Below are 25718 nucleotides of genomic sequence, written 5' to 3'. Positions count from 1 at the left end.
ACAACAGTATGTTCAGTAGTAGTTAACATGACAACAGTATGTTCAGTAGTAGTTACCATGACAACAGTATGTTCAGTAGTATTTAACATGACAACAGTATGTTCAGTAGTAGTTAACATGACAACAGTATGTTCAGTAGTAGTTAACATGACAACAGTATGTTCAGTAGTAGTTACCATGACAACATATTGTTCAGTAGTAGTTAACATGACAACAGTATGTTCAGTAGTAGTTAACATGACAACAGTATGTTCAGTAGTAGTTACCATGACAACATAATGTTCAGTAGTAGTTAACATGACAACAGTATGTTCAGTAGTAGTTACCATGACAACAGTATGTTCAGTAGTAGTTACCATGACAACAGTATGTTCAGTAGTAGTTAACATGACAACAGTATGTTCAGTAGTAGTTAACATGACAACAGCATGTTCAGTAGTAGTTAACATGACAACAGTATGTTCAGTAGTAGTTACCATGACAACATAATGTTCAGTAGTAGTTAACATGACAACAGTATGTTCAGTAGTAGTTACCATGACAACAGTATGTTCAATAGTAGTTACCATGACAACAGTATGTTCAGTAGTAGATACCATGACAACAGTATGTTCAGTAGTAGTTAACATGACAACAGTATGTTCAGTAGTAGTTAACATGACAACAGTATGTTCAGTAGTAGTTAACATGACAACAGTATGTTCAGTAGTAGTTAACATGACAACAGTATGTTCAGTAGTAGTTAACATGACAACAGTATGTTCAGTAGTAGTTAACATGACAACAGTATGTTCAGTAGTAGTTACCATGACAACATAATGTTCAGTAGTAGTTAACATGACAACAGTATGTTCAGTAGTAGTTACCATGACAACAGTATGTTCAATAGTAGTTACCATGACAACAGTATGTTCAGTAGTAGATACCATGACAACAGTATGTTCAGTAGTAGTTAACATGACAACAGTATGTTCAGTAGTAGTTAACATGACAACAGTATGTTCAGTAGTAGTTAACATGACAACAGTATGTTCAGTAGTAGTTAACATGACAACAGTATGTTCAGTAGTAGTTAACATGACAACAGTATGTTCAGTAGTAGTTAACATGACAACAGTATGTTCAGTAGTAGTTAACATGACAACAGTATGTTCAGTAGTAGTTACCATGACAACAGTATGTTCAGTAGTAGTTAACATGACAACAGTATGTTCAGTAGTAGTTAACATGACAACAGCATGTTCAGTAGTAGTTAACATGACAACAGTATGTTCAGTAGTAGTTACCATGACAACATAATGTTCAGTAGTAGTTAACATGACAACAGTATGTTCAGTAGTAGTTACCATGACAACAGTATGTTCAATAGTAGTTACCATGACAACAGTATGTTCAGTAGTAGATACCATGACAACAGTATGTTCAGTAGTAGTTAACATGACAACAGTATGTTCAGTAGTAGTTAACATGACAACAGTATGTTCAGTAGTAGTTAACATGACAACAGTATGTTCAGTAGTAGTTAACATGACAACAGTATGTTCAGTAGTAGTTACCATGACAACAGTATGTTCAGTGGTAGTTACCATGACAACAGTATGTTCAGTAGTAGTTACCATGACAACAGTATGTTCAGTAGTAGTTAACATGACAACTGTATGTTCAGTAGTAGTTAACATGACAACAGTATGTTCAGTAGTAGTTACCATGACAACAGTATGTTCAGTAGTAGTTACCATAACAACAGTATGTTCAGTAGTAGTTAACATGACAACAGTATGTTCAGTAGTAGTTAACATGACAACAGTATGTTCAGTAGTAGTTACCATGACAACAGTATGTTCAGTGGTAGTTACCACGACAACAGCATGTTCAGTAGTAGTTACCATGACAACAGTATGTTCAGTAGTAGTTACCATGACAACAGTATGTTCAGTAGTAGTTAACATGACAACAGTATGTTCAGTAGTAGATACCATGACAACATTATGTTCAGTAGTAGTTACCATGACAACAGTATGTTGAGTAGTAGTTCACATGACAACAATATGTTCAGTAGTAGTTACCATGACAACAGTATGTTCAGTAGTAGTTACAATGACAACAGTATGTTCAGTAGTAGTTACCATGACAACAGTATGTTCAGTAGTAGTTACCATGACAACAGTATGTTCAGTAGTAGTTAACATGACAACAGTATGTTCAGTAGTAGTTAACATGACAACATTATGTTCAGTAGTAGTTAACATGACAACAGTATGTTCAGTAGTAGTTACCATGACAACAGTATGTTCAGTAGTAGTTACCATGACAACAGTATGTTCAGTGGTAGTTACCATGACAACAGTATGTTCAGTAGTAGTTACCATGACAACAGTATGTTCAGTAGTAGTTACCATGACAACAGTATGTTCAGTAGTAGTTAACATGACAACAGTATGTTCAGTGGTAGTTACCATGACAACAGCATGTTCAGTAGTAGTTACCATGACAACAGTATGTTCAGTAGTAGTTACCATGACAACAGTATGTTCAGTAGTAGTTAACATGACAACAGTATGTTCAGTAGTAGATACCATGACAACATTATGTTCAGTAGTAGTTACCATGACAACAGTATGTTGAGTAGTAGTTCACATGACAACAATATGTTCAGTAGTAGTTACCATGACAACAGTATGTTCAGTAGTAGTTACCATGACAACTGTATGTTCAGTAGTAGTTAACATGACAACAGTATGTTCAGTAGTAGTTACCATGACAACAGTATGTTCAGTAGTAGTTACCATAACAACAGTATGTTCAGTAGTAGTTAACATGACAACAGTATGTTCAGTAGTAGTTAACATGACAACAGTATGTTCAGTAGTAGTTACCATGACAACAGTATGTTCAGTGGTAGTTACCACGACAACAGCATGTTCAGTAGTAGTTACCATGACAACAGTATGTTCAGTAGTAGTTACCATGACAACAGTATGTTCAGTAGTAGTTAACATGACAACAGTATGTTCAGTAGTAGATACCATGACAACATTATGTTCAGTAGTAGTTACCATGACAACAGTATGTTGAGTAGTAGTTCACATGACAACAATATGTTCAGTAGTAGTTACCATGACAACAGTATGTTCAGTAGTAGTTACAATGACAACAGTATGTTCAGTAGTAGTTACCATGACAACAGTATGTTCAGTAGTAGATACCATGACAACAGTATGTTCAGCAGTAGTTAACATGACAACAGTATGTTCAGTAGTAGTTACCATGACAACAGTATGTTCAGTAGTAGTTACCATGACAACAGTATGTTCAGTAGTAGTTAACATGACAACTGTATGTTCAGTAGTAGTTAACATGACAACTGTATGTTCAGTAGTAGTTAACATGACAACAGTATGTTCAGTAGTAGTTACCATGACAACAGTATGTTCAGTAGTAGTTACCATGACAACAGTATGTTCAGTAGTAGTTAACATGACAACAGTATGTTCAGTAGTAGTTAACATGACAACAGTATGTTCAGTAGTAGTTACCATGACAACAGTATGTTCAGTAGTAGATACCATGACAACAGTATGTTCAGTAGTAGTTAACATGACAACAGTATGTTCAGTAGTAGTTAACATGACAACAGTATGTTCAGTAGTAGTTACCATGACAACAGTATGTTCAGTAGTATTTAACATGACAACAGTATGTTCAGTAGTAGTTAACATGACAACAGTATGTTCAGTAGTAGTTAACATGACAACAGTATGTTCAGTAGTAGTTACCATGACAACATATTGTTCAGTAGTAGTTAACATGACAACAGTATGTTCAGTAGTAGTTAACATGACAACAGTATGTTCAGTAGTAGTTACCATGACAACATAATGTTCAGTAGTAGTTAACATGACAACAGTATGTTCAGTAGTAGTTACCATGACAACAGTATGTTCAATAGTAGTTACCATGACAGCAGTATGTTCAGTAGTAGTTAACATGACAACAGTATGTTCAGTAGTATTTACCATGACAACAGAATGTTCAGTAGTAGTTAACATGACAACAGTATGTTCAGTAGTAGTTAACATGACAACAGTATGTTCAGTAGTAGTTAACATGACAACAGTATGTTCAGTAGTAGTTACCATGACAACAGTATGTTCAGTAGTAGTTAACATGACAACAGTATGTTCAGTAGTAGTTAACATGACAACAGTATGTTCAGTAGTAGTTATCATGACAACAGTATGTTCAATAGTAGTTACCATGACAACAGTATGTTCAGTAGTAGTTAACATGACAACAGTATGTTCAGTAGTATTTACCATGACAACAGTATGTTCAGTAGTAGATACCATGACAACAGTATGTTCAGTAGTAGATACCATGACAACAGTATGTTCAGTAGTAGTTAACATGACAACAGTATGTTCAGTAGTAGTTACCATGACAACAGTATGTTCAGTAGTAGTTACCATGACAACAGTATGTTCAGTAGTAGTTAACATGACAACTGTATGTTCAGTAGTAGTTAACATGACAACAGTATGTTCAGTAGTAGTTACCATGACAACAGTATGTTCAGTAGTAGTTACCATGACAACAGTATGTTCAGTAGTAGTTACCATGACAACATAATGTTCAGTAGTAGTTACCATGACAACAGTATGTTCAATAGTAGTTACCATGACAAGAGTATGTTCAGTAGTAGTTAACATGACAACAGTATGTTCAGTAGTATTTACCATGACAACAGTATGTTCAGTAGTAGATACCATGACAACAGTATGTTCAGTAGTAGATACCATGACAACAGTATGTTCAGTAGTAGTTACCATGACAACAGTATGTTCAGTAGTAGTAGTTACCATAACAACAGTATGTTCAGTAGTAGTTAACATGACAACAGTATGTTCAGTAGTAGTTAACATGACAACAGTATGTTCAGTAGTAGTTAACATGACAACAGTATGTTCAGTAGTAGTTACCATGACAACAGTATGTTCAGGAGTAGTTACCATGACAACAGTATGTTCAGTGGTAGTTACCATGACAACAGTATGTTCAGTAGTAGTTACCATGACAACAGTATGTTCAGTAGTAGTTAACATGACAACAGTATGTTCAGTAGTAGTTACCATGACAACAGTATGTTCAGTAGTAGTTAACATGACAACAGTATGTTCAGTAGTAGTTAACATGACAACAGTATGTTCAGTAGTAGTTACCATGACAACAGTATGTTCAGTAGTAGTTAACATGACAACAGTATGTTCAGTAGTAGTTAACATGACAACAGTATGTTCAGTAGTAGTTACCATGACAACAGATTGTTCAGTAGTAGTTAACATGACAACAGTATGTTCAGTAGTAGTTAACATGACAACAGTATGTTCAGTAGTAGTTACCATGACAACATAATGTTCAGTAGTAGTTAACATGACAACAGTATGTTCAGTAGTAGTTACCATGACAACAGTATGTTCAATAGTAGTTACCATGACAACAGTATGTTCAGTAGTAGTTACCATGACAACAGTATGTTCAGTAGTAGTTAACATGACAACAGTATGTTCAGTAGTAGATACCATGACAACAGTATGTTCAGTAGTAGTTACCATGACAACAGTATGTTCAGTAGTAGTTACCATAACAACAGTATGTTCAGTAGTAGTTAACATGACAACAGTATGTTCAGTAGTAGTTAACATGACAACAGTATGTTCAGTAGTAGATACCATGACAACATTATGTTCAGTAGTAGTTACCATGACAACAGTATGTTGAGTAGTAGTTCACATGACAACAATATGTTCAGTAGTAGTTACCATGACAACAGTATGTTCAGTAGTAGTTACAATGACAACAGTATGTTCAGTAGTAGTTACCATGACAACAGTATGTTCAGTAGTAGTTACCATGACAACAGATTGTTCAGTAGTAGTTAACATGACAACAGTATGTTCAGTAGTAGTTAACATGACAACAGTATGTTCAGTAGTAGTTACCATGACAACATAATGTTCAGTAGTAGTTAACATGACAACAGTATGTTCAGTAGTAGTTACCATGACAACAGTATGTTCAATAGTAGTTACCATGACAACAGTATGTTCAATAGTAGTTACCATGACAACAGTATGTTCAGTAGTAGTTAACATGACAACAGTATGTTCAGTAGTAGATACCATGACAACAGTATGTTCAGTAGTAGATACCATGACAACAGTATGTTCAGTAGTAGTTACCATAACAACAGTATGTTCAGTAGTAGTTAACATGACAACAGTATGTTCAGTAGTAGTTAACATGACAACAGTATGTTCAGTAGTAGTTACCATGACAACAGTATGTTCAGTAGTAGTTAACATGACAACAGTATGTTCAGTAGTAGTTACCATGACAACAGTATGTTCAGTAGTAGTTAACATGACAACAGTATGTTCAGTAGTAGTTAACATGACAACAGCATGTTCAGTAGTAGTTAACATGACAACAGTATGTTCAGTAGTAGTTACCATGACAACATAATGTTCAGTAGTAGTTAACATGACAACAGTATGTTCAGTAGTAGTTACCATGACAACAGTATGTTCAATAGTAGTTACCATGACAACAGTATGTTCAATAGTAGTTACCATGACAACAGTAGGTTCAGTAGTAGTTAACATGACAACAGTATGTTCAGTAGTAGTTAACATGACAACAGTATGTTCAGTAGTAGTTACCATGACAACATAATGTTCAGTAGTAGTTAACATGACAACAGTATGTTCAGTAGTAGTTACCATGACAACAGTATGTTCAGTAGTAGTTACCATGACAACAGTATGTTCAGTAGTAGTTAACATGACAACAGTATGTTCAGTAGTAGTTAACATGACAACAGTATGTTCAGTAGTAGTTACCATGACAACAGTATGTTCAGTAGTATTTAACATGACAACAGTATGTTCAGTAGTAGTTAACATGACAACAGTATGTTCAGTAGTAGTTAACATGACAACAGTATGTTCAGTAGTAGTTACCATGACAACATATTGTTCAGTAGTAGTTAACATGACAACAGTATGTTCAGTAGTAGTTAACATGACAACAGTATGTTCAGTAGTAGTTACCATGACAACATAATGTTCAGTAGTAGTTAACATGACAACAGTATGTTCAGTAGTAGTTACCATGACAACAGTATGTTCAATAGTAGTTACCATGACAGCAGTATGTTCAGTAGTAGTTAACATGACAACAGTATGTTCAGTAGTATTTACCATGACAACAGAATGTTCAGTAGTAGTTAACATGACAACAGTATGTTCAGTAGTAGTTAACATGACAACAGTATGTTCAGTAGTAGTTAACATGACAACAGTATGTTCAGTAGTAGTTACCATGACAACAGTATGTTCAGTAGTAGTTAACATGACAACAGTATGTTCAGTAGTAGTTAACATGACAACAGTATGTTCAGTAGTAGTTATCATGACAACAGTATGTTCAATAGTAGTTACCATGACAACAGTATGTTCAGTAGTAGTTAACATGACAACAGTATGTTCAGTAGTATTTACCATGACAACAGTATGTTCAGTAGTAGATACCATGACAACAGTATGTTCAGTAGTAGATACCATGACAACAGTATGTTCAGTAGTAGTTAACATGACAACAGTATGTTCAGTAGTAGTTACCATGACAACAGTATGTTCAGTAGTAGTTACCATGACAACAGTATGTTCAGTAGTAGTTAACATGACAACTGTATGTTCAGTAGTAGTTAACATGACAACAGTATGTTCAGTAGTAGTTACCATGACAACAGTATGTTCAGTAGTAGTTACCATGACAACAGTATGTTCAGTAGTAGTTACCATGACAACATAATGTTCAGTAGTAGTTACCATGACAACAGTATGTTCAATAGTAGTTACCATGACAAGAGTATGTTCAGTAGTAGTTAACATGACAACAGTATGTTCAGTAGTATTTACCATGACAACAGTATGTTCAGTAGTAGATACCATGACAACAGTATGTTCAGTAGTAGATACCATGACAACAGTATGTTCAGTAGTAGTTACCATGACAACAGTATGTTCAGTAGTAGTTACCATAACAACAGTATGTTCAGTAGTAGTTAACATGACAACAGTATGTTCAGTAGTAGTTAACATGACAACAGTATGTTCAGTAGTAGTTAACATGACAACAGTATGTTCAGTAGTAGTTACCATGACAACAGTATGTTCAGTAGTAGTTACCATGACAACAGTATGTTCAGTGGTAGTTACCATGACAACAGTATGTTCAGTAGTAGCTACCATGACAACAGTATGTTCAGTAGTAGTTACCATGACAACAGTATGTTCAGTAGTAGTTACCATGACAACAGTATGTTCAGTAGTAGTTAACATGACAACAGTATGTTCAGTAGTAGTTAACATGACAACAGTATGTTCAGTAGTAGTTACCATGACAACAGTATGTTCAGTAGTAGTTAACATGACAACAGTATGTTCAGTAGTAGTTAACATGACAACAGTATGTTCAGTAGTAGTTACCATGACAACAGATTGTTCAGTAGTAGTTAACATGACAACAGTATGTTCAGTAGTAGTTAACATGACAACAGTATGTTCAGTAGTAGTTACCATGACAGCATAATGTTCAGTAGTAGTTAACATGACAACAGTATGTTCAGTAGTAGTTACCATGACAACAGTATGTTCAATAGTAGTTACCATGACAACAGTATGTTCAGTAGTAGTTAACATGACAACAGTATGTTCAGTAGTAGATACCATGACAACAGTATGTTCAGTAGTAGTTACCATGACAACAGTATGTTCAGTAGTAGTTACCATAACAACAGTATGTTCAGTAGTAGTTAACATGACAACAGTATGTTCAGTAGTAGTTAACATGACAACAGTATGTTCAGTAGTAGATACCATGACAACATTATGTTCAGTAGTAGTTACCATGACAACAGTATGTTGAGTAGTAGTTCACATGACAACAATATGTTCAGTAGTAGTTACCATGACAACAGTATGTTCAGTAGTAGTTACAATGACAACAGTATGTTCAGTAGTAGTTACCATGACAACAGTATGTTCAGTAGTAGTTACCATGACAACAGATTGTTCAGTAGTAGTTAACATGACAACAGTATGTTCAGTAGTAGTTAACATGACAACAGTATGTTCAGTAGCAGTTACCATGACAACATAATGTTCAGTAGTAGTTAACATGACAACAGTATGTTCAGTAGTAGTTACCATGACAACAGTATGTTCAATAGTAGTTACCATGACAACAGTATGTTCAATAGTAGTTACCATGACAACAGTATGTTCAGTAGTAGTTAACAGTAGTTAACATGACAACAGTATGTTCAGTAGTAGATACCATGACAACAGTATGTTCAGTAGTAGTTACCATGACAACAGTATGTTCAGTAGTAGTTACCATAACAACAGTATGTTCAGTAGTAGTTAACATGACAACAGTATGTTCAGTAGTAGTTAACATGACAACAGTATGTTCAGTAGTAGTTACCATGACAACAGTATGTTCAGTAGTAGTTAACATGACAACAGTATGTTCAGTAGTAGTTACCATGACAACAGTATGTTCAGTAGTAGTTAACATGACAACAGTATGTTCAGTAGTAGTTAACATGACAACAGCATGTTCAGTAGTAGTTAACATGACAACAGTATGTTCAGTAGTAGTTACATGACAACATAATGTTCAGTAGTAGTTAACATGACAACAGTATGTTCAGTAGTAGTTACCATGACAACAGTATGTTCAATAGTAGTTACCATGACAACAGTATGTTCAATAGTAGTTACCATGACAACAGTAGGTTCAGTAGTAGTTAACATGACAACAGTATGTTCAGTAGTAGTTAACATGACAACAGTATGTTCAGTAGTAGTTACCATGACAACATAATGTTCAGTAGTAGTTAACATGACAACAGTATGTTCAGTAGTAGTTACCATGACAACAGTATGTTCAGTAGTAGTTACCATGACAACAGTATGTTCAGTAGTAGTTAACATGACAACAGTATGTTCAGTAGTAGTTACCATGACAACAGTATGTTCAGTAGTAGTTACCATGACAACAGTATGTTCAGTAGTAGTTAACATGACAACAGTATGTTCAGTAGTAGATACCATGACAACAGTATGTTCAGTAGTAGATACCATGACAACAGTATGTTCAGTAGTAGTTAACATGACAACAGTATGTTCAGTAGTAGTTAACATGACAACAGTATGTTCAGTAGTAGTTAACATGACAACAGTATGTTCAGTAGTAGTTAACATGACAACAGTATGTTCAGTAGTAGTTACCATGACAACAGTATGTTCAGTGGTAGTTACCATGACAACAGTATGTTCAGTAGTAGTTACCATGACAACAGTATGTTCAGTAGTAGTTAACATGACAACTGTATGTTCAGTAGTAGTTAACATGACAACAGTATGTTCAGTAGTAGTTACCATGACAACAGTATGTTCAGTAGTAGTTACCATAACAACAGTATGTTCAGTAGTAGTTAACATGACAACAGTATGTTCAGTAGTAGTTAACATGACAACAGTATGTTCAGTAGTAGTTACCATGACAACAGTATGTTCAGTGGTAGTTACCACGACAACAGCATGTTCAGTAGTAGTTACCATGACAACAGTATGTTCAGTAGTAGTTACCATGACAACAGTATGTTCAGTAGTAGTTAACATGACAACAGTATGTTCAGTAGTAGATACCATGACAACATTATGTTCAGTAGTAGTTACCATGACAACAGTATGTTGAGTAGTAGTTCACATGACAACAATATGTTCAGTAGTAGTTACCATGACAACAGTATGTTCAGTAGTAGTTACAATGACAACAGTATGTTCAGTAGTAGTTACCATGACAACAGTATGTTCAGTAGTAGTTACCATGACAACAGCTGTTCAGTAGTAGTTAACATGACAACAGTATGTTCAGTAGTAGTTAACATGACAACATTATGTTCAGTAGTAGTTAACATGACAACAGTATGTTCAGTAGTAGTTACCATGACAACAGTATGTTCAGTAGTAGTTACCATGACAACAGTATGTTCAGTGGTAGTTACCATGACAACAGTATGTTCAGTAGTAGTTACCATGACAACAGTATGTTCAGTAGTAGTTACCATGACAACAGTATGTTCAGTAGTAGTTAACATGACAACAGTATGTTCAGTGGTAGTTACCACGACAACAGCATGTTCAGTAGTAGTTACCATGACAACAGTATGTTCAGTAGTAGTTACCATGACAACAGTATGTTCAGTAGTAGTTAACATGACAACAGTATGTTCAGTAGTAGATACCATGACAACATTATGTTCAGTAGTAGTTACCATGACAACAGTATGTTGAGTAGTAGTTCACATGACAACAATATGTTCAGTAGTAGTTACCATGACAACAGTATGTTCAGTAGTAGTTACCATGACAACTGTATGTTCAGTAGTAGTTAACATGACAACAGTATGTTCAGTAGTAGTTACCATGACAACAGTATGTTCAGTAGTAGTTACCATAACAACAGTATGTTCAGTAGTAGTTAACATGACAACAGTATGTTCAGTAGTAGTTAACATGACAACAGTATGTTCAGTAGTAGTTACCATGACAACAGTATGTTCAGTGGTAGTTAACATGACAACAGCATGTTCAGTAGTAGTTACCATGACAACAGTATGTTCAGTAGTAGTTACCATGACAACAGTATGTTCAGTAGTAGTTAACATGACAACAGTATGTTCAGTAGTAGATACCATGACAACATTATGTTCAGTAGTAGTTACCATGACAACAGTATGTTGAGTAGTAGTTCACATGACAACAATATGTTCAGTAGTAGTTACCATGACAACAGTATGTTCAGTAGTAGTTACAATGACAACAGTATGTTCAGTAGTAGTTACCATGACAACAGTATGTTCAGTAGTAGATACCATGACAACAGTATGTTCAGCAGTAGTTAACATGACAACAGTATGTTCAGTAGTAGTTACCATGACAACAGTATGTTCAGTAGTAGTTACCATGACAACAGTATGTTCAGTAGTAGTTAACATGACAACTGTATGTTCAGTAGTAGTTAACATGACAACTGTGTTCAGTAGTAGTTAACATGACAACAGTATGTTCAGTAGTAGTTACCATGACAACAGTATGTTCAGTAGTAGTTACCATGACAACAGTATGTTCAGTAGTAGTTAACATGACAACAGTATGTTCAGTAGTAGTTAACATGACAACAGTATGTTCAGTAGTAGTTACCATGACAACAGTATGTTCAGTAGTAGATACCATGACAACAGTATGTTCAGTAGTAGTTAACATGACAACAGTATGTTCAGTAGTAGTTAACATGACAACAGTATGTTCAGTAGTAGTTACCATGACAACAGTATGTTCAGTAGTATTTAACATGACAACAGTATGTTCAGTAGTAGTTAACATGACAACAGTATGTTCAGTAGTAGTTAACATGACAACAGTATGTTCAGTAGTAGTTACCATGACAACATATTGTTCAGTAGTAGTTAACATGACAACAGTATGTTCAGTAGTAGTTACCATGACAACAGTATGTTCAGTAGTAGTTAACATGACAACAGTATGTTCAGTAGTAGATACCATGACAACATTATGTTCAGTAGTAGTTACCATGACAACAGTATGTTGAGTAGTAGTTCACATGACAACAATATGTTCAGTAGTAGTTACCATGACAACAGTATGTTCAGTAGTAGTTACAATGACAACAGTATGTTCAGTAGTAGTTACCATGACAACAGTATGTTCAGTAGTAGATACCATGACAACAGTATGTTCAGCAGTAGTTAACATGACAACAGTATGTTCAGTAGTAGTTACCATGACAACAGTATGTTCAGTAGTAGTTACCATGACAACAGTATGTTCAGTAGTAGTTAACATGACAACTGTATGTTCAGTAGTGTTAACATGACAACTGTATGTTCAGTAGTAGTTAACATGACAACAGTATGTTCAGTAGTAGTTACCATGACAACAGTATGTTCAGTAGTAGTTACCATGACAACAGTATGTTCAGTAGTAGTTAACATGACAACAGTATGTTCAGTAGTAGTTAACATGACAACAGTATGTTCAGTAGTAGTTACCATGACAACAGTATGTTCAGTAGTAGATACCATGACAACAGTATGTTCAGTAGTAGTTAACATGACAACAGTATGTTCAGTAGTAGTTAACATGACAACAGTATGTTCAGTAGTAGTTACCATGACAACAGTATGTTCAGTAGTATTTAACATGACAACAGTATGTTCAGTAGTAGTTAACATGACAACAGTATGTTCAGTAGTAGTTAACATGACAACAGTATGTTCAGTAGTAGTTAACATGACAACATATTGTTCAGTAGTAGTTAACATGACAACAGTATGTTCAGTAGTAGTTACATGACAACAGTATGTTCAGTAGTAGTTACCATGACAACATAATGTTCAGTAGTAGTTAACATGACAACAGTATGTTCAGTAGTAGTTACCATGACAACAGTATGTTCAGTAGTAGTTACCATGACAGCAGTATGTTCAGTAGTAGTTAACATGACAACAGTATGTTCAGTAGTAGTTACCATGACAACAGAATGTTCAGTAGTAGTTAACATGACAACAGTATGTTCAGTAGTAGTTAACATGACAACAGTATGTTCAGTAGTAGTTAACATGACAACAGTATGTTCAGTAGTAGTTACCATGACAACAGTATGTTCAGTAGTAGTTAACATGACAACAGTATGTTCAGTAGTAGTTAACATGACAACAGTATGTTCAGTAGTAGTTAATGACAACAGTATGTTCAATAGTAGTTACCATGACAACAGTATGTTCAGTAGTAGTTAACATGACAACAGTATGTTCAGTAGTATTTACCATGACAACAGTATGTTCAGTAGTAGATACCATGACAACAGTATGTTCAGTAGTAGATACCATGACAACAGTATGTTCAGTAGTAGTTAACATGACAACAGTATGTTCAGTAGTAGTTACCATGACAACAGTATGTTCAGTAGTAGTTACCATGACAACAGTATGTTCAGTAGTAGTTAACATGACAACTGTATGTTCAGTAGTAGTTAACATGACAACAGTATGTTCAGTAGTAGTTACCATGACAACAGTATGTTCAGTAGTAGTTACCATGACAACAGTATGTTCAGTAGTAGTTACCATGACAACATAATGTTCAGTAGTAGATACCATGACAACAGTATGTTCAGTAGTAGTTACCATGACAACAGTATGTTCAGTAGTAGTTACCATAACAACAGTATGTTCAGTAGTAGTTAACATGACAACAGTATGTTCAGTAGTAGTTAACATGACAACAGTATGTTCAGTAGTAGTTAACATGACAACAGTATGTTCAGTAGTAGTTACCATGACAACAGTATGTTCAGTAGTAGTTACCATGACAACAGTATGTTCAGTGTAGTTACCATGACAACAGTATGTTCAGTAGTAGCTACATGACAACAGTATGTTCAGTAGTAGTTACCATGACAACAGTATGTTCAGTAGTAGTTACCATGACAACAGTATGTTCAGTAGTAGTTACCATGACAACAGTATGTTCAGTAGTAGTTAACATGACAACAGTATGTTCAGTAGTAGTTAACATGACAACAGTATGTTCAGTAGTAGTTACCATGACAACAGTATGTTCAGTAGTAGTTAACATGACAACAGTATGTTCAGTAGTAGTTAACATGACAACAGTATGTTCAGTAGTAGTTACCATGACAACAGATTGTTCAGTAGTAGTTAACATGACAACAGTATGTTCAGTAGTAGTTAACATGACAACAGTATGTTCAGTAGTAGTTACCATGACAGCATAATGTTCAGTAGTAGTTAACATGACAACAGTATGTTCAGTAGTAGTTACCATGACAACAGTATGTTCAATAGTAGTTACCATGACAACAGTATGTTCAATAGTAGTTACCATGACAACAGTATGTTCAGTAGTAGTTAACATGACAACAGTATGTTCAGTAGTAGATACCATGACAACAGTATGTTCAGTAGTAGTTACCATGACAACAGTATGTTCAGTAGTAGTTACCATAACAACAGTATGTTCAGTAGTAGTTAACATGACAACAGTATGTTCAGTGGTAGTTACCACGACAACAGCATGTTCAGTAGTAGTTACCATGACAACAGTATGTTCAGTAGTAGTTACCATGACAACAGTATGTTCAGTAGTAGTTAACATGACAACAGTATGTTCAGTAGTAGATACCATGACAACATTATGTTCAGTAGTAGTTACCATGACAACAGTATGTTGAGTAGTAGTTCACATGACAACAATATGTTCAGTAGTAGTTACCATGACAACAGTATGTTCAGTAGTAGTTACCATGACAACTGTATGTTCAGTAGTAGTTAACATGACAACAGTATGTTCAGTAGTAGTTACCATGACAACAGTATGTTCAGTAGTAGTTACCATAACAACAGTATGTTCAGTAGTAGTTAACATGACAACAGTATGTTCAGTAGTAGTTAACATGACAACAGTATGTTCAGTAGTAGTTACCATGACAACAGTATGTTCAGTGGTAGTTACCACGACAACAGCATGTTCAGTAGTAGTTACCATGACAACAGTATGTTCAGTAGTAGTTACCATGACAACAGTATGTTCAGTAGTAGATACCATGACAACATTATGTTCAGTAGTAGTTACCATGACAACAGTATGTTGAGTAGTAGTTCACATGACAACAATATGTTCAGTAGTAGTTACCATGACAACAGTATGTTCAGTAGTAGTTACAATGACAACAGTATGTTCAGTAGTAGTTACCATGACAACAGTATGTTCAGTAGTAGATACCATGACAACAGTATGTTCAGCAGTAGTTAACATGACAACAGTATGTTCAGTAGTAGTTACCATGACAACAGTATGTTCAGTAGTAGTTACCATGACAACAGTATGTTCAGTAGTAGTTAACATGACAACTGTATGTTCAGTAGTAGTTAACATGACAACTGTATGTTCAGTAGTAGTTAACATGACAACAGTATGTTCAGTAGTAGTTACCATGACAACAGTATGTTCAGTAGTAGTTACCATGACAACAGTATGTTCAGTAGTAGTTAACATGACAACAGTATGTTCAGTAGTAGTTAACATGACAACAGTATGTTCAGTAGTAGTTACCATGACAACAGTATGTTCAGTAGTAGATACCATGACAACAGTATGTTCAGTAGTAGTTAACATGACAACAGTATGTTCAGTAGTAGTTAACATGACAACAGTATGTTCAGTAGTAGTTACCATGACAACAGTATGTTCAGTAGTATTTAACATGACAACAGTATGTTCAGTAGTAGTTAACATGACAACAGTATGTTCAGTAGTAGTTAACATGACAACAGTATGTTCAGTAGTAGTTACCATGACAACATATTGTTCAGTAGTAGTTAACATGACAACAGTATGTTCAGTAGTAGTTAACATGACAACAGTATGTTCAGTAGTAGTTACCATGACAACATAATGTTCAGTAGTAGTTAACATGACAACAGTATGTTCAGTAGTAGTTACCATGACAACAGTATGTTCAATAGTAGTTACCATGACAGCAGTATGTTCAGTAGTAGTTAACATGACAACAGTATGTTCAGTAGTATTTACCATGACAACAGAATGTTCAGTAGTAGTTAACATGACAACAGTATGTTCAGTAGTAGTTAACATGACAACAGTATGTTCAGTAGTAGTTAACATGACAACAGTATGTTCAGTAGTAGTTACCATGACAACAGTATGTTCAGTAGTAGTTAACATGACAACAGTATGTTCAGTAGTAGTTAACATGACAACAGTATGTTCAGTAGTAGTTATCATGACAACAGTATGTTCATAGTAGTTACCATGACAACAGTATGTTCAGTAGTAGTTAACATGACAACAGTATGTTCAGTAGTATTTACCATGACAACAGTATGTTCAGTAGTAGATACCATGACAACAGTATGTTCAGTAGTAGATACCATGACAACAGTATGTTCAGTAGTAGTTAACATGACAACAGTATGTTCAGTAGTAGTTACCATGACAACAGTATGTTCAGTAGTAGTTACCATGACAACAGTATGTTCAGTAGTAGTTAACATGACAACTGTATGTTCAGTAGTAGTTAACATGACAACAGTATGTTAGTAGTAGTTACCATGACAACAGTATGTTCAGTAGTAGTTACCATGACAACAGTATGTTCAGTAGTAGTTACCATGACAACATAATGTTCAGTAGTAGATACCATGACAACAGTATGTTCAGTAGTAGTTACCATGACAACAGTATGTTCTGGCCCATAACAACAGTATGTTCAGTAGTAGTTAACATGACAACAGTATGTTCAGTAGTAGTTAACATGACAACAGTATGTTCAGTAGTAGAACATGACAACAGTATGTTCAGTAGTAGTTACCATGACAACAGTATGTTCAGTAGTAGTTACCATGACAACAGTATGTTCAGTGGTAGTTACCATGACAACAGTATGTTCAGTAGTAGCTACCATGACAACAGTATGTTCAGTAGTAGTTACCATGACAACAGTAGGTCAGTAGTAGTTACCATGACAACAGTATGTTCAGTAGTAGTTAACATGACAACAGTATGTTCAAGTAGTTAACATGACAACAGTATTTCAGTAGTAGTTACCATGACAACAGTATGTTCAGTAGTCAGTTAACATGACAACAGTATGTTCAGTAGTAGTTAACATGACAACAGTATGTTCAGTAGTAGTTACCATGACAACAGATTGTTCAGTAGGGCCACTGACAACAGTATGTTCAGTAGTAGGGCATGACAACAGTATGTTCAGTAGTAGTTACCATGACAGCATAATGTTCAGTTAGTTTTTGACAACAGTATGTTCAGTAGTAGTTACCATGACAACAGTAACCAGTAGTTACCATGACAACAGTATGTTCAATAGTAGTTACCATGACAACAGTATGATTCAGTAGTAGTTAACATGACAACAGTATGTTCAGTAGTAGATACCATGACAACAGTATGTTCAGTAGTAGTTACCATGACAACAGTATGTTTGTAGTAGTTACCATAACAACAGTATGTTCAGTAGTAGTTAACATGACAAGTATGTTCAGTAGTAGTTAACATGGGCAACAGTATGTTCAGTAGTAGATACCTGACAACATTATGTTCAGTAGTAGTTACCATGACAACAGTATGTTGGTAGTTCACATGACAGAATATGTTCAGTAGTAGTTACCATGACAACAGTATGTTCAGTAGTAGTTACAATGACAACAGTATGTTCAGTAGTAGTTACCATGACAACAGTATGTTCAGTAGAGTTACCATGACAACAGATTGTTCAGTAGTAGTTAACATGACAACAGTGTTCAGTAGTAGTTAACATGACAACAGTATGTTCAGTAGTAGTTACCATGACAACATAATGTTCAGAGTAGTTAACATGACAACAGTATGTTCAGTAGTAGTTACCATGACAACAGTATGTTCAATAGTACTTGACCATGACAACAGTATGTTCAATAGTAGTTACCATGACAACAGTATGTTCAGTAGTAGTTAACATGACAACGAGTGTTCAGTAGTAGATACCATGACAACAGTATGTTCAGTAGTGTTACCATGACAACAGTATGTTCAGTAGTAGTTACCATAACAACAGTATGTTCAGTAGTAGTTAACATGACAACAGTATGTTCAGTAGTAGTTAACATGACAACAGTATGTTCAGTAGTAGTTACCATGACAACAGTATGTTCAGTAGTAGTTAACATGACAACAGTATGTTCAGTAGTAGTTACCATGACAACAGTATGTTCAGTAGTAGTTAACATGACAACAGTATGTTCAGTAGTAGTTAAATGACAAAGAGCATGTTCAGTAGTAGAACATGACAAGAGTATGTTCAGTGGTAGTTACCATGACAACATAATGTTCAGAGTAGGAACATGACAACAGTATGTTCAGTAGTAGTTACCATGACAACAGACTGATCAATAGTCCCATGACAATATGTTCAATAGTAGTTACCATGACAACAGAGGTTCAGTGATCCCAACAGTATGTTCAGTAGTAGTTACATGACAACAGCCCAGGGTAGAGGCAGATCCATGACAACATAATGTTCAGTAGTAGTTGCTCACACAGACAACAGTATGTTCAGTAGTAGTTACCATGACAACAGCATGTTCAGTAGTAGCTACCAGACAACAGTATGTTCAGTAGTAGTCACCATGACAACAGTATGTTCCTAGTAGTTACCATGACAACAGTATGTTGGTAGTAGTTAACATGACAACAGTATGTTCAGAGTAGTTAACATGACAACATTATGTTCAGTAGTAGTTAACATGACAACAGTATGTTCAGTAGTAGTTACCATGACAACAGTATGTTCAGTGCCTTACCATGACAACAGTATGTTCCTGTGGTAGTTACCATGACAACAGTATGTTCAGTAGTAGATTACCATGACAACAGTACTGTTCAGTAGTAGTTACCATGACAACAGTATGTTCAGTAGTAGTTAACATGACAACCTGTTCAGTGGTAGTTGACACACACAGATGTTCAGTAGTAGTTACCTGACAACAGTATGTTCAGTGCCTTACCATGACAACAGTATGTTCAGTAGTAGTTAACATGACAACTATGTTCAGTAGACTGATACCTGGAACATTATGTTCAGGAGTAGTTACCATGACAACAGTATGTTGAGTAGTAGTTCCTGACAACAATATGTTCAGTAGTAGTTACCATGACAACAGTATGTTCAGTAGTAATACTCTTGATGACAACTGTATGTCCAGTAGAAGTTAACATGACAAAGCATGTTCAGAGTAGTTACCATGACAACAGTATGTTCAGTAGTAGTTACCATAACAACAGTATGTTCAGTAGTAGTTAACATGACAACAGTATGTTCATAGTAGTTAACATGACAACAGTATGTTCAGAGCTAGTTCCATGACAACAGTATGTTCAGTGGTAGTTACCACGACAACAGATGTTCAGTAGTAGTTACCATGACAACAGTATGTTCAGTAGTAGTTACCATGACAACAGTATGTTCAGTAGTAGTTAACATGACAACAGTATGTTCAGTAGTAGATACCATGACAACATTATGTTCAGTAGTAGTTACCATGACAACAGTATGTTGAATAGTAGTTCACATGACAACAATATGTTCAGTAGTAGTTACCATGACAACAGTATGTTCAGTAGTAGTTACAATGACAACAGTATGTTCAGTAGTAGTTACCATGACAACAGTATGTTCAGTAGTAGTTACCATGACAACAGTATGTTCAGTAGTAGTTAACATGACAACAGTATGTTCAGTAGAGTTAACATGACAACATTATGTTTGTAGTTAACATGACAACAGTATGTTCAGTAGTAGTTACCATGACAACAGTATGTTCTAGTAGTTAAGATGACAACAGTATGTTCAGTGGCTACCATGACAACAGTATGTTCAGTAGTAGTTACTCTGACAACAGTATGTTCAGTAGTAGTTACCATGACAACAGTATGTTCAGTAGTAGTTAACATGACAACAGTATGTTCAGTAGTAGATACCATGACAACAGTATGTTCAGTAGTAGATACCATGACAACAGTATGTTCAGTAGTAGTTAACATGACAACAGTATGTTCAGTAGTAGTTAACATGACAACAGTATGTTGTAGTAGTTAACATGACAACAGTATGTTCAGTAGTAGTTACCATGACAACAGTATGTTCAGTGGTAGTTACCATGACAACAGTATGTTCAGTAGTAGTTACCATGACAACAGTATGTTCAGTAGTAGTTAACATGACAACTGTATGTTCAGTAGTAGTTAACATGACAACAGTATGTTAGTAGTAGTTACCATGACAACAGTATGTTCAGTAGTAGTTACCATAACAACAGTCCCAGTAGTAGTTAACATGACAACAGTATGTTCAGTAGTAGTTAACATGACAACAGTCCCCAGTAGTAGTTACCATGACAACAGTATGTTCAGTGGTAGTTACCACCCCAACAGCATGTTCAGTAGTAGTCACCATGACAACAGTGTCTCAGTAGTAGTTACCATGACAACAGTATGTTCAGTAGTAGTTAACATGACAACAGTATGTTCTAGATCCCATGACAAATTATGTTCAGTAGTAGTTACCATGACAACAGTATGTTGAGTAGTAGTTCCATGACAACAATATGTTCAGTAGTAGTTACCATGACAACAGTATGTTCAGAGTAGTTACAATGACAACAGTATGTTCAGTGTAGTCCATGACAACAGTATGTTCAGTAGTAGTTACCATGACAACAGTATGTTCAGTGTAGTTAACATGACAACAGATGTTCAGTAGTAGTTAACATGACAACATTATGTTCAGTAGTAGTTAACATGACAACAGTATGTTCCCTGGTAGTAGTTACCATGACAAAGTATGTTCAGTAGTAGTTACTCATGACAACAGTATGTTCAGTGGTAGTCCCTGACAACAGTACTTCAGTAGTAGTTACCATGACAACAGTATGTTCAGTAGTAGTTACCATGACAACAGTATGTTCAGTAGTAGTTAACATGACAACAGTATGTTCAGTGGTAGTTAAATACAACAGCATGTTCAGTAGTAGTTACCATGACAACAGTATGTCTGTAGTAGTTACACATGACAACAGTATGTTCAGTAGTAGTTAATGACAACAGTATGTTCAGTAGTGATACCATGACAACAGATGTTCAGTAGTAGTTACCATGACAACAGTATGTTGAGTAGTAGTTGTCATGACAACAATATGTTCAGTAGTAGTTACCCTGACAACAGTATGTTCACTAGTGTTACAACACTGTATGTTCAGTAGTAGTTAACTGACAACAGTATGTTCAGTAGTAGTTACTGACAACAGTATGTTCAGTAGTAGTTACCATAACAACAGTATGTTCAGTAGTAGTTAACATGACAACAGTGTTCAGTAGTAGTTAACATGACAACAGTATGTTCAGTAGTAGTTACCCGACAACAGCATGTTCAGTAGTAGTTACCATGACAACAGTATGTTCAGTAGTAGTTACCATGACAACAGTATGTTCAGTAGTAGTTACTCAACAGTATGTTCAGTAGTAGATACCATGACAACTTCCCCTGTTCAGTAGTAGTACTGACAACAGTATGTTGAAAGTAGTTCACATGACAACAATATGTTCAGTAGTAGTTACATGACACTATGTTCAGTAGTAACTTACCCTGACAACAGTATGTTAGTAGTAGTTACCATGACAACAGTATGTTCAGTAGTAGTTACCATGACAACAGTATGTTCAGTAGTAGTTAACATGACAACAGTATGTTCAGTAGTAGTTAACATGACAACATTATGTTCAGTAGTAGTTAACATGACAACAGTATGTTCAGTAGTAGTTACCATGACAACAGTATGTTCAGTAGTAGTTACCATGACAACAGTATGTTCAGTGGTAGTTACCATGACAACAGTATGTTCAGTAGTAGTTACCATGACAACAGTATGTTCAGTAGTAGTTACCATGACAACAGTATGTTCAGTAGTAGTTACCATGACAACAGTATGCTCAGTAGTAGTTACCATGACAACAGTATGCTCAGTAGTAGTTACCATAACAACAGTATGTTCAGTAGTAGTTACCATGACAACAGTATGTGCAGTAGTAGTTACCATGACAACAGTATGTTCAATAGTAGTTACCATGACAACAGTATGTTCAGTGGTAGTTAACATGACAACAGTATGTTCAGTAGTAGTTACCATGACAACAGTATGTTCAGTAGTAGTTACCATGACAACAGTATGTTCAATCGTAGTTACCATGACAACAGTATGTTCAGTGGTAGTTAACATGCATTATCTACATGTGGAGAGGATTAAGGTTAAACTGTTTGTCTAACCGTCTAACCTGTGTGTGTCTCCAGGTGGACTTTGAGCTGGAGTCCTTGGTAGAGAGGAAGGAAGAGGAAAAGGAGGAGCTGATGGACTGGTGGAAGATGATGTCAGAGACACTCAACTTCTGAACACTCTGATTGGTCCATAGGGCCACTGGCACGTCTGTGATTGGTTGACAGGTTGATTGACGTGTGCGTCTACAAATGGGTGTACTATATTGTGTGTTGTCCCGCCCACTGTACTTCTCTTAATTTAATTTTTCTGTCTTTATTTAATTTGGTTTAATGGTTGATGTTGTTGTCAAGGGTTACCCCATTCCAGGGGGCTCCAACCTTTTCTAGCATGCGATCTACTCATTATTTATCTGGCTTTCCAATTGGCCCTCTTCTCCCCTGCAACTTTTCCTGGTCCTTAGTGAACAACAGGAAGTAGGGCACTATGTTGTCAACTCTTCCCTGGTCCTTAGTGTACCAGAGGAAGTAGGACACTATGTTGTCAACTCTTCCCCTGGTCCTTAGTGTACTAGAGGAAGTAGGACACTATGTTGTCAACGCTTCCCTGGTCCTTAGAGAGGAAGTAGGACACTATGTTGTCAACTCTTCCCTGGTCCTTAGAGAGGAAGTAGGGCACTATGTTGTCAACTCTTCCCTGGTCCTTAGAGAGGAAGTAGGACACTATGTTGTCAACTCTTCCCTGGTCCTTAGTGTATTAGAGGAAGTAGGACACTATGTTGTCAACGCTTCCCTGGTCCTTAGAGAGGAAGTAGGACACTATGTTGTCAACTCTTCCCTGGTCCTTAGAGAGTGAAGTAGGGCACTATGTTGTCAACTCTTCCCTGGTCCTTAGAGAGGAAGTAGGACACTATGTTGTCAACTCTTCCCTGGTCCTTAGTGAACAACAGGAAGTAGGGCACTATGTTGTCAACTCTTCCCTGGTCCTTAGTGTACTAGAGGGAGTAGGACACTATGTTGTCAACTCTTCCCTGGTCCTTAGTGTACTAGAGGAAGTAGGACACTATGTTGTCAACTCTTCCCTGGTCCTTAGTGTACTAGAGGAAGTAGTGCACTATGTTGTCAACAGACTCCTCCCTGAGGAAGTAGTTTACTATGTTGTCAACTCTTCCCTGGTCCTTAGAGAGGAAGTAGGGCACTATGTTGTCAACTCTTCCCTGGTCCTTAGTGTACTAGAGGAAGTAGTGCACTATGTTGTCAACACTTCTCCTGGTCCTTAGTGTACTAGAGGAAGTAGTGCACTATGTTGTCAACACTTCTCCTGGTCCTTAGTGTACTAGAGGAAGTAGTGCACTATGTTGTCAACACTTCCCCTGGTCCTTAGTGTACTAGAGGAAGTAGTGCACTATGTTGTCAACTCTTCCCTGGTCCTTAGTGTACTAGAGGAAGTAGGGCACTATGTTGTCAACTCTTCCATGGTCCTTAGTGTACTAGAGGAAGTAGGGCACTATGTTGTCAACTCTTCCCTGGTCCTTAGTGTACTAGAGGAAGTAGTTTACTATGTTGTCAACTCTTCCCTGGTCCTTAGTGTACTAGAGGAAGTAGGACACTATGTTGTCAACTCTTCCCTGGTCCTTAGAGAGGAAGTAGGGCACTATGTTGTCAACTCTTCCCTGGTCCTTAGTGTACTAGAGGAAGTAGGGCACTATGTTGTCAACTCTTCCCCTGGTCCTTAGTGTACTAGAGGAAGTAGTTTACTATGTTGTCAACTCTTCCCTGGTCCTTAGTGTACTAGAGGAAGTAGTTTACTATGTTGTCAACTCTTCCCCTGGTCCTTAGTATACTAGAGGAAGTAGGGCACTATGTTGTCAACTCGCCCTATAAAATCTGTTATTATGTTTTCTGTCAATATACCTGTACAATAAACAGCTCTAAGGCCCTATAAAATCTGTTATTATGTTTTCTGTCAATATACCTGTACAATAAACAGCTCTAAGGCCCTATAAAATCTTTTATTATGTTTTCTGTCAATATACCTGTACAATAAACAGCTCTAAGGCCCTATAAAATCTGTTATTATGTTTTCTGTCAATATACCTAGTTAATAAAAAGCTCTAAGGCCCTATAAACGAAATTAGATTACATTAGATTAAATTAGATTACATTAGATTAGTTCTGAGTCCATGTCAATGCTTAATGAAATGAAATAATGAAAAATAAAAGTAGGTCGAAGAAAACAAACACATTTAGATTTTAGGGTGTAATTCCCCTTTAATTGTGCGTGTGGCCCTTTAATTATGCGTGTGGCCCTTTAATTATGCGTCTGGCCCTTTAATTATGCGTCTGGCCCTTTAATTCTGCATCTAGTGAGTGAGGGATGTCCCATCTAATGTACCAGTTTAGTGACGTTTTAAAATAACAAGTATTACATACAGATGATGTACTTCCTCATGAATATACCTCTGCCAGGTCAGACTACTTTACAGTTAACATTTAATTGAGAAGGGTTTTGGGTAAAATATTTCAGTCAACCCACAAGACGGTTATCACATCAACTTGCTACACACGGTGTGATAGACACACGCACGCAACCACACAGACAGACAGGGGCCATACTGCTGGAAATGAAGTGGGCAGACATTGTGTTAGGATTGGCTTGTTTTTTAAAGGCAGAAGTGGCTAACCAGGGGTGGGATTAT

General features: G+C 36.0%; 1 pseudogene; it reads left to right on the top strand.

Moving 5' to 3' along the window:
* LOC135568967 (carboxypeptidase E-like) overlaps window positions 1-24137 on the top strand; it is a 48967-nt pseudogene extending 24830 nt beyond the window's left edge.
* Window positions 24138-25718: the final 1581 nt, after the last annotated feature.

Source organism: Oncorhynchus nerka, unplaced genomic scaffold (genome assembly GCF_034236695.1).
Source record: "Oncorhynchus nerka isolate Pitt River unplaced genomic scaffold, Oner_Uvic_2.0 unplaced_scaffold_1293, whole genome shotgun sequence".
NCBI lineage: Eukaryota > Metazoa > Chordata > Actinopteri > Salmoniformes > Salmonidae > Oncorhynchus > Oncorhynchus nerka.
This window is presented reverse-complemented; position numbering and strand designations above follow the sequence as displayed.